We start from the raw sequence: 12,822 nt of genomic DNA, 5'->3' as shown, positions 1-12,822 counted from the left end.
TTCCTTTAACTGCCACACATGCTTGCAATTGCCGCAGGAAAGGGGACTGCCCACTAGAGAACCAGTGCCTTACTAAGGGCATCGTATACCAAGCCATCGTAACAACAGAGCAGGGGAGTGAATGCTACGTGGGTTTAACCGACACAGACTTTAAGTCTAGATTTGCCAATCACAAACAATCATTTAGAAATGAAGTATACAGCAACCAAACTGAGCTCAGCAAGCATGTGTGGCAGTTAAAGGAAGCGGGAGTAGATTACACGATCAGATGGAAAATTCTTGATAAGGCACAGGCATACTCTAATGCAACCAAAAGATGCAGATTGTGCGTGCTAGAAAAGTTCTACATCATATGTAAACAAGAGCTTGCCACCCTCAACAAAAGAACAGAACTTGCGAACACCTGTAGACATGCAAACAAATTTTTACTAAAAAACACCTAATTATTGTAATTTCAAGGGAATGGAATATAAAAACCACGAATTAACATTGTCATCTAGGTACTGACGAGTGGGATACACTCCCACGAAACAGATCTGTAGATCGAATATATGAACGAAAACTAGTTCACTTTCTCTTACTAGACGAAGCTCCAATATTGTCGAGCACTCTTGAGGAAAATCGGGTGACCTATCCAGTGTTTGTATATATCTTTATTTATTTATTTATTTTATTTTATTTTGCCATATCGGACTTCGTTTTTTTGTGTGTTTTAAATTCGAAGTTGGTTTTCCCGAGCATCTAATTTCATCTTTCCGAAAATCGGAGTTTGTTCTTTGAAATTAAGAGAATTTTCGAAATTGCTGAAATTGGACACACGCCAACGGCACACCGAAGACTCGCTGAGCTCCACACTGTAAAATCGCATTGTAATGTCTACTCGTTAAAAACAGAATCATAGTTCTACGACGGCCGTTGCGCAGTCATGCAGCGTTCTCATTTGCTTGTTTGTTCGCGTCGTTGTCAATGTTGTTGTCTGACTTTGCTACAAACGGTTTGTAGTAAAGTTTAGAGTTGCACGCGAACTTGTCAGCCAATTCTTTTCGGACCTCAAGCTAGGGATCGAATCCAACTTTACGATAAAAAACACAGCGACATTGAGAAAACAAGCATCGTGGAAGTGTGGCTATGTTTTGTTACTGGGTTGGCTATGGCAAACCCAGTCGAGGTCTGCGTTTAGTTTGTTGTTTTATTTATTTTATTTTTTTCCATGTTGGTAAAAGTCTTGCCTGTCACTCCCCTGGTAAGTGGTGTCTTTGTGCATAGAGCCTTCTGCGCGTATTTTCTTAGGATCGAGAGGGTAGTGGAACTGCGTAGATTTCTCTGGTGGACACAGTAGAATCATTAGCGAGCTTACGCAACAGGACGGCTGGAAGACTCAGGGACGGCAGAATGGCGAAAAAATGTCTCGAGAGACTGAGCATTCCCGATTTTACGTGACATTTTTTCGTCATTCTGCCGTCATGAGTCTTCCAGCCGTCCTGTTGCGTAAGCTCGCTATTAACTTAGCCTGCAATAGCGTCGAAAGTCATGTAACGCGAATGGCGTTTTAGTGGATCCTTAAACAAAATATATACCCTTATGGAGCTCAATAATGGAAAGTCAGTTGGATAAACTAGGCAGGAATCTCAAAAGCGACGAGTACTGGACTTCGACAACAATCTATCGCCCGTCGAGACGAAATCAAAGTGAGCTGTATTTACCTGAAGTACATGGTAATTTGACACGATTGAGTTTCTTGTCTTCACGCACGCAATGAAATAGGAAGAGGTTTTCGCCTCTAAGAGCAAATATGTTGTTTGTTTCAATAAATTTTTCGCTGGAAAAGGATTCTGTGGTATTTTCTGCCTTTGTGAATTATAATATCATGTTGTGTATTGAATTTTCGAGCTTAAGGTTGAAATGTGATATGGGAGAAGTTTTTTAGTATTGCTCTGTAAGCAGGAAGGGTTCACAGGCCTGTTGGAAGCGTGCTTGAGTTTCAACAAAATGAGCCCCAAAATCAGTGAAAACTTGTGACGCAGATGAATAATAAAGTAGCTGCTATTTCCAAAATGATGGAATTACCTGGTGACAAATAACGTCGTACGCGTCTTGGAGAGTAAATTTGACTTTGCATAAACAAGAGTTGGGCGATTGTGATCTTTGTTTTGACTTCGCTCATTTCATTGTCAAACTTTATAACACTTGACAGAAAAAGAAACTTACAAAAACCCGGTATCTTGCCATCATTTGACACAGATGCTTCACTGTTTGGCGAGTAAACATGCCGCGGTAACTTAATCACGGCGCCCGCTGAATTCCGGCCATGTCACTTTCGATTTTGCAATTTACTTGAACGTAGCAAAAATCTCCCAAAATGTTTGTCGCTGATCGTAACTTTTTATATTCTATATTCACGGTTCAAAATTAATGTTGTTTTCATGTCGTAAATATTTTATTCTCGATCGACCGTCCCGGAAACTTCCTTCTGCTCTTTCTAAAAACTGTGTATCAATAGTTATTTGCTTTTTCATCAATATTTGTTTTGCATAAAGCAAGCTAACAAAATCTGTACCTTGCTGAGTTCGCATTTGTTAGCGTTAATAGTATTTTCGGTCAGATGCTTCTGTTTTTCGTGACGGGTTTATTGTTTTGGTCTCCCATCCTAACACTAACCCCGCTGAACCCCTAGGGATTAACTTCAGTGAAGTTTATTATTACAAAGCTGTCAGATGCTCAGAGGGCACACTTGTGGTGAAAAGAAGTTGTGAGGGAATTTGAAAATTATCAACATGTCAGCCCAGAAGCCAATGTTTCTCGCTTCTCTTTTATTTGTTATTCTTCAGAGACTGGAATGCTGTATTTCAATACCACACACAATCAGTGCCTGATTTTCTGTAGCACGTACCACAGGCAGCACAGTGTATGCTTCACGGAAGCATCTTGTTTCATTTTAATTGTGTTGCGGAGAAGGTTTTTACGAAGTAAACATAAAAATGTGGTTTTAAAATGTGGAGCTCAGTGAGGCTTCAGTGTCTCTAAGAGTTTGCGTATATTCCCGGAAAAACTCCAATCTCAGTCGAAAATTCTCTTAATTTCTAAAAAACAAACAAAAATGTTACTTTCGTAGCTTTCGTATGTTCCTTTTTTTTTTTTTTTTTTTTTTTTTTTTGCTAATTTCCACCGTAAATGAAGGAAAGATTCCGAACGATTGATATAATAGAGTTCCTTTCCTTTTTGATATATAGTGAGCAAACGTCAAGACTTATGTGGGACTTATTTTTAATTTCTCGTCGAATTTCTGATTTCCTTTTATTTCATTCCTTGTTATCTGTTACGGTTAATAACTGAATGTCAGTGTGGTATTCGTTAACAAACACCGTAGGAAAAACCTGTGTTCGTGGTGGCATGCTCAACCAGCCCACAGCCAGCATGCCGTCATATTTGGGGTGTAGGCGTTGCCGCAGCAACACAGCGCCACATTGCTTCCACGTGGCTTTGAAGTCGTTAAAAAATTTAAATTCCTAATCCCAACACCCCAAAACGAAACTGGTTTCGTTAGGATACATAGACGATCGCTCAGAGACATAAACATAAAGCATAAACATCTTGAATACGAGCATTTCACGTTATTAACGGGGCTCGAAGTTAACAAAGAACAGTCCCAATTTAACAAAAAATGTGAGCCCGCAATACTTGCATGTAAGAAACCGCTGAAAATGGTGATAAGACATCAAAACAGACTGACAGGTTCTCCGTCGTTGACATAGCAGAGGATGGCATTTTCAAGTTGGCATGGCTTTCAATCAAATGGTTCAGTTCTCGCAATAGGAGTTATATTTCTACCCAGCAATGAGTATTTGAGAATATGAATCAGGCAAAAAACGAGTCAGTCACTCAAAGGGAGAGTTAATTTTCTACTCACTAAACTTTGATTCCAGTCTCCCAATGAGAAGAGCAATGTGCTCGATTGTGGAGGGATGAGATTTTAATAAAGTGTGCAGGTTCTATTTTTGCATTCGTCTTTGACCGATCAAAAACGCTATATTCTGTTGAGTATATACATGTAATAATGAGAGTGGTAAATGCGCTTCGTAGAAAAAATATCCCATAGAATACCAATTTCACTGTTGATATTTGTCGGTCCAGTGCGAAATACGTAGGACAGGAAATGCATCAATTGTGGTTCTGTTTATTCACCTGTTTCAAAATTCTGACCATTTCTGAAATCGATTAAAAATGGTATTAGGACTGAGTGGAGTCCAATTTGATCTGTAATCATACATGTGATTAACAAAATCGGACGACCGCGTAACGGGAGTCCGATTTGTTTAATCACGAGTATGATTACAGACCAAATTGGACGAAACGAAGTCCCGTTACCAACTAATCATAACCATTACAATTTCCGAGTAAACAAATGCATTCTTTTTCACTGACTAATGTTACAAATTCGTCCATTTGGAAAATCCCCATTTGGTACGGTAAGTGGTTGATACTACGGTTATGGTGATAAATTCTGTTATTGGTGGATTAAGCTGAGTGCACTTAATATGATTGGCTGATGTAACTGTTCGATTACAACCCTACACATCAATTAGTGAAAATAAAGCAGTTAATGCACCAATCGGATTTGAGAAATTAAAATGGTTGTGATTAATCAAACAAATGGTTTATGTGAGCTTTCACAAATCACTTGCCTTATGTCGCCTTTAAGAATAATCTAGCTAGAGAGGGCACCTATTCAATTCCAAAGTTCGTGAAATTCAAGAGACAAATGAAGGAAGATTCTTGATTGAAACACGTTTGCGTTTAGCATGATAACACTGCGTTTAGCATGATATAACACTGTTGAAAAAACTATAATAAACCCACCTGATCGACGATAAATCAGTGGGCAACCATGTGGGCTGAGCACGCACAATTCGGAAACTACTGCCGCTGACACCGTACTGCAGCTACTCAAAATTATCGTCACCGAAAAAAATCGGATCGAGAGAGATCACAGATTATAAAGCTCCCAGGCCCCACACGGTCAGTCAGAAATAGTGTTGCTGCTTCGCTAAGGCTTCGCAGCAAAAATGCGAGCGGCATTTTGCTTTGGTTTTGTACACCAACATGGCCGTCTAATCACGTGAGTGCAAGCCAAGAATAGGCTAAGGAGTGCAATACGGAAGTTGCTATGGAAACACAGGGATAGAGTAGTTGTGTTGAACACATAAGTAAAAAATCGTAAGAACTTGCTCGTGCATTTCGAAATTTTTATAGTGACTAGATTTCAAACTGCATTCGTTGAAGGCCTCGTGAAATTTTAACTTCCAAAACATCACTAGTGCCCATAAATCACGAAATACGCTCGCGTTTATACGATTTCTAGTAGTTATCAACAAAATATAATATTTATGGGGTAAAGGGTTGTTTAAAGTGCCCCTAACCTCAATTTTTTTAACTCCTCGAAAGTAAAATTTCAGCATCATGAAGGTTAATTTGCGTCGTCAAATGGTGGTGATTTCACTTTTAAAATGCCGCACGAGTTCTATAAAGTTACAGTTGACAAAATTGCATGGGAGTTCTTTCTGCCACGGTGGAGGCCTGGGTCCATCCCTGAGATGACGTCACAAGCTGTTTTGCAATGCAAAGCACTTTGTGACGTTAACATATCCTCTACCTCTGAAATGACGATTATCGACAATCCATAATTTTACCTAGATTGACTGTTATCGTCATTTTAGGATTACTCTGTCCCAGGACGTGTGGTAGCAGATGAAAAGAAAAAAGGAAAAGTGGTAACAACTAAAGATCAACTGGCTGATAATTGCACCGATAATTTATCAAATCTACTAGTATATATAAAATTATTGCTGGATAGTGGTTAAGTCTAGTACTTCATTTTAAAATGGTTAGCTTTCTCTTATGGTTTGGTAACCGACATTTTCTCCTTTTTCAACTTGTGTTTTAGCCGGTGATAGTACACGTTTACAGCGGCATTCGGAAGGAAAAATGAATTTTTTTTTTCTTAAAAAGTGTTCTGTCAGTTACCGTGAATGTGTCCGTCGGTAGTCTAGTGGTTAAGTGAAAGGGTTATTAATCGAACATTCCCAGGTTCGAGTCCAGCGAGTTTAGGCATTGGGGTTCGGATTTTAAAAATAGATATTCATTTCCCATAATCCTTATCAAGTGCTAAGCGTCCTAAATTGACGATAATAGTCAATTTAGAGAAACTTGGGAATTGTCAATAATAGTCAGAGAGGATGGGTTGGTAACGTCAACTTACGAAAAGGACCATGCCCCGCACAGATTTTCGGCCTTGGAACGAACGACCTCCTGGCCTTTGGTAAATTTTACGGCGCTCTAAAATTGGAATTTTGACATGAAAAGGGCAGAATATTTTTGCAATAGGCTCTCTAAGCTCCTTGTGTTGCTATGTTTCAGACTTTTAACCTACATGTAACTTTTTTGCACAGTTTACTCCTTGAGCCACCAGCTTCAACTTTGATACTTCGTAAAAGCCAAAGCAGTCATAGTAGTGTTGAAGGTCATGATTGAACACTTTGTTTTGGTTCAAATGAAGATGAAGAAAATCAAAGTAATAATAGCACTTTATGATATTATGTTCCACTAACGACCAAAACTGTACTAATAATTTGAATTACAGCTAAGGTTTGTCAAATTTCCATCTGAGTTACCTGACAGGTTTGCCTTTAAACATAATTTTTACTAAAATATTTTACTGCTATCAAACCAATGAGACCTTATGCATAGGATTCTCACTGTTTCTAGCTGCAGCTCCAAATCACATAATATATTAATAAATTTTGTCATCTAAGAAAAGAACAAATGGGGTGTAACCAAGACAGAGAAAAAAGGTCATGGCTTTAATAATGCTTCCTTTCAGGGACAACTATCCACTTTTAACCATTACTTGACTCAAAACAGATTCCCTGATCCAACAACACATGACAGTCCCTTAAAACCAGAATTACTGTAAAAGTCCTTGTATAAGCCGCACCCGTAGATAAGCCGTACCCCCAATTTGGAAGCTCGAAGTTAAAAAAAAAATTGAGACAATAAACTTTGAAGTTCCGATGAAGTTCTGTTAGTAAACAAACAAGGACAAACAACTATGATTTCAAAACACTGACACGATGGTTATTAGGAGCTTTCATATCAATTAAGTCTTTCCATAGCGACATTTCACTTGCTATACCTTTATCTTGTGAGTTCACTATAAAAAAAAATAAATTAAAAAAAATTAAGATGCTCTCTCCATGCGATTGTTTTCTTCAAGCAGCTCCATGAAGTTGAATATTCGAAGGGGATTGAAATGACATGCACAAGTGCTTAGTAGCCAAGCTTTGAAATGTGGAGAGGAGGCTAGGCATCACTCTGGAATGTATTCTCTTGCAGCGTACAGCTTTGTGGAGGAATGGAGATTGCCTGTAGGTTGGTGTTCAGTTGTTCGAATAAAGCGTGAACGCTTCAAGATACCACCGCTCATGAAAAAGGCAATGATCAACAACGTGCTTTCAGTTTGTTATTATGTTTATTCAGTGACATCTTGAGAAGTTTTTATGAATATTAATTGAACCTTACAAAACTCCAACCTCACATGCTTAGATAAGCCGCACCCCCGATTTTTGATTTGACTTTTGAGAAAAAAAGGTGCGGCTTATACATACATGTATGTACATGGACTTTTATGGTACATCATTACTGCTCCCAAAAAACAATAGTGTAAATAAAAAAAATGATTTGTTAAACAGTCACGAATTTGTATCTATAGATATCTATATATCTACACTTCTGTTCTTCCAAACATTATTTTAACTAGAACAATGATTGTGGCAGGGGTAAAAACGTGGCTTAAACATAAATTTTAAAGAGGAATTACAATTCCATAACTATGCCAACACACAAAATAATTAAACTAATTGACAAGGTTCGGTGAGTTATGAGTGCTAAAAAATCTGATGATTTTGACATAGACGAGTTCACGCTCTTGAGTGCATCATCGGTACTCAGGGCAAGAGGGAGAGAAATTCAAAGGTTTGTAAGGAAGTTCAAAACGATGAAAAGTATTCGTAACATGCAATTTGCATTTTTTCGCTTTCCAAAACAGAAGATATGCGCTCAAAGGTGCGGCAGAATAAACTTGGAGAGAATGGCTATTATATAAATTATTTTATTAAAAAGAGTTTCTGCCATAAATTTCCTGTAATTCCAAAGGCACAAAATTACAAAGAATGTAAGGAGACAAAAAGGGCAATATTTAGGAATTCCAAAGAACAATTAACAAGTCTAGTTCATCTCAGTTGTAAAAAATGAAGTTATTTGTTTGGTTTATGAAGGCGAAATTCTATAAAGTAGAATCATGAACTGTACATACTGTCAGTATATTTTGCTTTGAACTTCCATACAATCTTTTGAATTTTCCACCATGTTGCCCTGATTACCTATGACGCAATCAAGAGCATGAACTCGTCTATTTTTTTTATCATAAAAGAGAAAATAATGACCTTAAAGTAGCTATTGAAAATCTTTGATCTTGATAATAGAGTTGCGTTCCCAGTGACACAGTCACACTCAAAACCAAATTCACATCTGATCGAATGATTGATCATTCATTTCGAGGTGTTGATCGTAAGGAGTAACGTTGACGAAAATAACCTTCACGTTGCATAACATTGTTATTTCGATTCCCTGCCACCTGGTACAAGCCAATTCACACATCAACGAAAACCCAGCTGGGAAACCCTCTTTCTGCACAGTATAGTAACTTTTTGTACTGGTGGCAACAAACTTTCCCGGACAAAAATTGGCTAAACAACTCACCTTTCAGGAGCAAAATTTCCAAGGGCACTAGTTGGATTGGACTTGCAGACGTTTTACACAACATAGACGTTCCCTAAGAATACATTCCACTTGAAACTGGCGCTAAAACTAGCCTTGATTGCTCTAAAAGGTGTGGAAACCAACAACCTGCAAGCCTACGAAGACATCCGTTTCTCCTCGCTCTTCGTCGCTGGGGACGTTTCGCGATCGACGAAGAGCGACGCGAAACGGGTGTTTTCGCAGGCTAACAAATTGCCAATTCTAAAATGGCAGCCATTTCTCTGTTCTTCTCGGGAGTGTTCTTCTCACGACAACCAATGATATTCCCGGACAGGTGTCAAGAGTAATCTCGTTCCCAGAGTCTTTCTGCGCACGCTTGGTAGTGCGCGTCTCCTGCGCAGATAACACCGCAGACACGTTTCGCCAGTGAAAATAGCAGTGTTCACTGTGTTTAATAGTTAAGTTTCGTTTCAAATAGTTCTGTAAAGCGTCAATGTTTTCGGCGGAAATTTACGGATGAACGACGAAATTGCTCTATTTTAGAGCAACCTTGAAAACACCATATAACGTGTATAGAAACATGGCACTCAGAGCCGTGTACAGGGCTGGAACAGAAAAGGGTCCGTCATTCTCTCTATGCCGCATGGTCGACAAAGGTAAGCCTCTAAAGATTGAGAGTATAACATGAAGCCCAGGCCAAACGAGAGCGAGAGTTGATGAGAGTTGACGAGACTTTAAACTCTTCACAGGAAAAATTGCCAAAAAATCTTAAGTGCTTTTTTGAATGGTAATTTAGCTAAATCCCATTGAAGAAACCATAATGGAAAAGCACAACACTTTCCTTGAATGGTTTTTCACATAAAAGCCATCAATGTTAATAACAAAAAAAAAACGTTGTGGCTTTTGCTTAGAAAACATGCATTTTTATCCAATTTCCCATCAAGTTTTTATGGTGTTAAAGATCATGGGAAAATACACAAAAAAACATGTGTTTATTTTATTAACCCATGCATGTTTCTGTTAATTCTCATCAATAATTCCCCCTCCACTAACTATGTTCCCATTATGGTTATTTGATTACATGTACATTACATTACCACTGTGGGGATCATTTGAAAACGGTCGTGGGTTTTACTATTAAAACATGTATATTTCTGTGGTTTTATGATATGAATCACTGTGGAGAACACTTGAAAACCATCTTGGCTTTTGCTGACAAAATGTGACTGTCTTTTAATTTCCATTGTTGGTTTTGCTTTGTTCACCATGTGTGGTTGTACAATTTCCCATCAAGTTTTTTACATCTTGTACCCTTAATTTTTTAAGGATGACCAATGTGGTTTATTGAATCGCTTGGATGGGTTTTCTCCTGTTTGTTTTCTCAACTTTCCAATTAGGCATTTACTTCAAAACCAGGTTGTGGCTCTGTAAACACAAATAATTATGCAATTTTGCCCACCTATTATAATGGGCTAAGGTGTGAAGAAACTGAAAACTGTTACGTAATATATCAAAAACGAGCACGAGTGTTTCATCAGGGGTTCCAAACACTGAGAAACACATGAAAGCACAAAGCCGCAGGCCGAGTGCTTTTATTGTTGTGAGGTGTTTGGAACCCCTGATGAAACACGAAGCACAAGTTTTTGATATTACTTCTCCAACAAAATAAATTAAAATTTCAATCACTTTTTTCAAGTCAAATATTTTTGGTGCACCTCATGTTTTCTTAGAAGCACGTGAGAGCAAGCACCCGATGCCGTTAATTGATTTCAAAACACATCCGTGTTTGAAATTATTGATTTCAAAACACATGCATGTTTGAAATTATTGATTTCAAACCACATGTGTTTGAAATTCATTTAGAGAATCATCTAGTAGTGTTTCATTGGGTTTCAAACTCGTCCGCGAGACCAGAATGAGGCGATGCAATTGGCATATCAACTTATGAATTATTAATGAGTTTGAGAATGTAAAATCAAACATAGTGTATTAATTCATCAGATTGGAAGCAGTTCACACGTAACACTGCAAGCAGCAAGGGTTTACAGTAACAAGACGTTAAGAATGTTCAAGTGTATATTAAATGTATGTAGGATAATAATAAAAATACAGAACTTCAACAATGTATTGCATCTTCCCTTAATTAATGTGAATTTACTATAGCTTTCGATACATGTTTTATGCACAGAAACAATGTTAGCACAATGAAGTTCAGTTGCAACTTAGTTGGATTGTTTTGGAAGACATGTATCCTTCATAGCTGATATATATTCCGAACTCAACAAAATGATGACAAGAATTGCCAGACACTTTTACGTGAAAGTTCACAACCAAGATTGCTAAAATGGCTTGACTTTCAAGAAGTCATTTCTTGTAGGATTGTTCAAACTGCCATCTCCCAGTATTTGTCATAACCCTGGTCAAGCTCTTGTTCTCCTTTTTAATATTTTTTCCAAGCCAAGTTGCTTTCCATATGACTGTACCTGGGTTCTTGCACATCTGATACTTCAGTTGAGATGAAGGCCACACAAGTGATTACCAAATGAATCCCTGCCCTATCTGTGAGACTTTGCTAAAAAAGAAAGACAGAACAGAGTATTGTATCATTTAGAAATTAACCCAAAATTTGTTGCTGGCTGATTTAATTAAATTAACACCTGGATGCACTGAGGCCAATCTAATCGGCACTCCAAAGTAACAAAGATTAAGTTAAACTTGCAGTAATTGGGCTTTCAGTTTCAGTAAGTTTTGTTTTGGCCCCATCTAAGGATTTGTTAAGCTCACTTATAAAGTAACAGAACCTGATGAACCTGAACAGAATTGACAGAAACTTGAAATTGACCTCTTTGAAACTGTTTTTTTACAAAAATTTCAACTACGTAGTGCAAGTAAAAAGGAACTTATAGGATTGACCTTAGATGATAAGGTCAGGAGTTGAGATAAGTGAGGGTGTTTTTAATAGCAAAGAAGCAAAACATTTATATTAAAGAGAAACACTCCATGGCGTACCTTCAGTTTTTTTTATACTTCATTATTAAGCATCTGTTTCATATTTTTGACACACAATTTCCACTTTCCACTTTCCTCTCACTAAGTAACTTCCTTGAAGTACCTTCCATGATTCTCCTACTCCTAGATTATTTTAATTGTCCTGAAGATGAATAGTCGAGAATACCAAACGTTTCGAACAGAGGAGTTATAAAGGGCATGAAAAGTGAGAGGGCAAAGAATTGTTAGATGTCATACCCAAATATGGAAAAAACTCATGACTCCACCCAGTCTTCTCTCTCAAAGTATAAACGATCGTCTGTGTTTCTAGAAAGGTATATTTCATTTCCGGAGGACACGAAAAAAGGAGATGGGAAGGAATTGATCTCATTCCATGTCAGTGTAGCGAAAGCCCATGGTCATATTCCATGTATTTCCTGCTAGAGGAAAGCAGAGGCAGAATTCTCGTCACTTTGTGAATCCTCTTTTCAGCCTTCTCAAAATGTTTTTGGGGAGCAGGTTATAAGGAAAGTGGAGACGGTTTTGGTGCCAAAGGCACCCAAGCGAGTGCCCCAAAGGGCGCAAGCTAGGCATGTTCCCCTAGGAAATTTTTGAAATTTAGACACTCACAGATGCAATTTAATGCAATCTATGGGATTTAAATTGACGAAATTTCACATATGGAATTGACACTTGCATGGTATCTGATAAGAAATACTCGAATGTTAGTTAGATAAACATTTCACGTTCACCATGCAAAAAAATATTGCGAACGCCAATTTGTACGTCAAACAAGCATTTTTGCAAGCCTTTATATCATCTCCAGTGACTTTACTTTAGAGCTAAAATTGTGTCGTCTGTTTGTTTTTTTTCTGTCTCACCTGTCGTAATAAAAATAAGACATTTTCTGACTGGAAGGAGACGGTCACACTTTCTGAGGAGGTGGCTCATTGAGCCGTTGACCGGCCAGTTTTGAGAAGGCTGCTCTTTTGATGAGTAAGTACGCAATGTAAGCTTACT

The 12,822-nt window shown here is 38.0% G+C and overlaps 1 protein-coding gene across 1 annotated transcript in view; it reads right to left on the bottom strand.

Moving 5' to 3' along the window:
• The window catches only part of LOC138027798 (rRNA-processing protein FCF1 homolog), a 270,573-nt gene that overhangs the window by 146,253 nt on the left and 111,498 nt on the right, over positions 1-12,822 (bottom strand). The gene's annotated exons all lie outside the window — the stretch shown is intronic.

Source organism: Montipora capricornis, chromosome 12 (assembly GCF_036669925.1).
Source record: "Montipora capricornis isolate CH-2021 chromosome 12, ASM3666992v2, whole genome shotgun sequence".
Taxonomy (NCBI): domain Eukaryota; kingdom Metazoa; phylum Cnidaria; class Anthozoa; order Scleractinia; family Acroporidae; genus Montipora; species Montipora capricornis.
The sequence above is the reverse complement of the archived record's forward strand: the minus strand, read 5'-3'. Positions and strand labels throughout refer to the sequence as shown.